Consider the following 2244-nt stretch of genomic DNA (forward strand, 5'->3'; position numbering starts at 1 on the left):
TGAAGATGGGAAGGGGTGAAATCACAGGGCTGTACAATTTGATGGGTGGAGGGAGAGGGTGATGGAAATGGGAAAGTTATTAGTTATTTTATAACAGTAACTCAGTTCTTTTTATCAAAGTAACTCATCATATTTTCTCAATATCCAGTCATATACTGAATAGCAGCATAGTGTCAAGAGTTCAAGTTTTAAAAATATTAATCTTCTATTGGATGTACATGGAAATATTATTACATAGTTTCCTAAGAGGACCAGATGCATATGCTGATTTAAAACAAACAAACAAACTAAAAAGAAGGGGGCAAAAAGCAGCCATGCAGACTGCAGATCTCTGTATTTTCCTTTCTATTTTAAGATCACTTTTTGTTGGGTAGAATGTCCTAGTGGGACAGTCCAATGTGAGTTGGCTGCACACCCCCAGGCCACTCTACTTTGGTGGTTAGTTTGAATCCACAACTGTGGAAGAAAGCCGAGTAATTTTCTCCTAATACAATTTGTAGCCTTGGAAACATCAACCCCAAGGACCAAGAAGGGTCACTAGGATAAACCGGCATGATGGCAATGACTTTGAGGGGTTTTGATAGACAGAGGTTCACCATTTTAATTAGGAGAGACTATTTATCTAGAGATCTTAAGGAACTTTTCATGGAGGAAAGGGAGAGAGTAGTCTAATTTACCCAATCAAGTGTATAACTCATATGTACTGAGTGAAACATTTATTTTTTCTCTGATTAATTTTTAAAAGAGTCTTACATACCAGTTAGTCTACTTCAGTACTGAGCTAAATTCTCATGAGTAATGTTTAATAAACATTTAAATAATCTTTAGTCAAGATGTTTTCTGGGATAACTCATAATCAAAAGGTTAACAAGTAGGTATCTAAACTTGAAGGGAGACCCTCAACAAGATGGACCGAGATAGTGACTATAGCAATGTGCTCAAGTGTGTCAGAGGTGATGAGGATGGCACAGGATAGGACCGGGTTCAGATCTGCTATTCGTAGGATTACTATGAGTCATAAGTAACTTGAGAGCACCTAACAACAACATCACTTGAATTTGAGCATGTTAAACATTGAGGGGAAAAAAAACCATTCACTTTCATTCAACTTGCATGACTTTTATGCAAAAACATATAGTTTTTAGGTAAAAGTAGTTACCTGCTCCAATGGAATTCCTAATTCAGCTTTCAAACGCCTCTGTGCTGCCCGTCTTACTCCAATTGCATCATTTTCTTCAAGTTCTCCAGGATTACTTAATGGATGACTACAACAAGTATTTGTAAAACAACCTGGAAAATGTTAATATAGGTGGAAGTTAAAAAAACAAAACAAAAATATAGGTGGAAGTTTAACTTCCCTTCAAAGTAGATCTGAAAGATAAAGAGGACTAATAGTTTTTTAAAAAATAACAAAATCTTTATGATTTTAAAATCAGTTATAATGGAGTATCACTAATCAGTTTGCAAAATAGACGTCTGTACATAAGTTCTTTATTAATGGCTGATTAACTACATGATTAACTACATGATAATCGCAATACTTAGATGTTGTTGTTGTTGTTGTTATGTGCCATCGAGTCGCTTGCGACTCATAGCGACCCTATGGACAACAGCTCTAAACTCTGCTCTGTCCTGTGCCAATCTCATTGCCTCCGACACACTCATCCCTATTGCGCTAGTCACCAAATCTATCCATCATCCAGAGGGCCTTCCCCTCCTGCACCTGCCCTCCACCCTCCCAAGCATGAGGTCCCTCTCCAAGAATCGGTCTCTCCTTACAACATGACCAAAGTATGTCAGACGAAGCCTCAGAATCCTTGCCTCCAAGGAGAAGCCCGGTTTAACCCTCTCGAGGCTGAATCTGTTTGTTCTCTTAGCAGTCCATGGCACCTTCAGCACTCTTCTCCAACACCAAAGCTCAAAAGCATCAATTTTCCTTCTATCCTCCTTAGTCATTGTCCAGCTCTCTGATGCATAACAAATGATTGCAAAGACCATGGCCTGTACCAGAAGCAACTCTGTCTCCAGAGACACATCATTGCTCTTGAGTACTTTAGAGAGGTCCTGAACAGCAGACTTTGCCATCGCAATATGTCTTTTAATTTCCTGGCTGCTGGTGCCAAGAGTGTTGATTGTGGAGACAAGCAAAATAAAACTGTGAACCATCTCAATCTCTTCACCATCCATCCTGATGCTGCCAATTGGTCCAGTGGTGAGAATCTTTGTCCTCTTGACATTGAGCCT

At 39.1% G+C, this 2244-nt stretch overlaps 1 pseudogene; it reads right to left on the minus strand.

Moving 5' to 3' along the window:
* LOC102875666 overlaps positions 1 to 2244 on the minus strand; it is an 88155-nt pseudogene that overhangs the window by 81464 nt on the left and 4447 nt on the right.

The sequence above is a fragment of the Elephantulus edwardii genome, unplaced genomic scaffold (assembly GCF_000299155.1).
Source record: "Elephantulus edwardii isolate Elephantulus edwardi_28Jun2011 unplaced genomic scaffold, EleEdw1.0 scaffold00073, whole genome shotgun sequence".
Classification (NCBI taxonomy): Eukaryota; Metazoa; Chordata; class Mammalia; order Macroscelidea; family Macroscelididae; genus Elephantulus; species Elephantulus edwardii.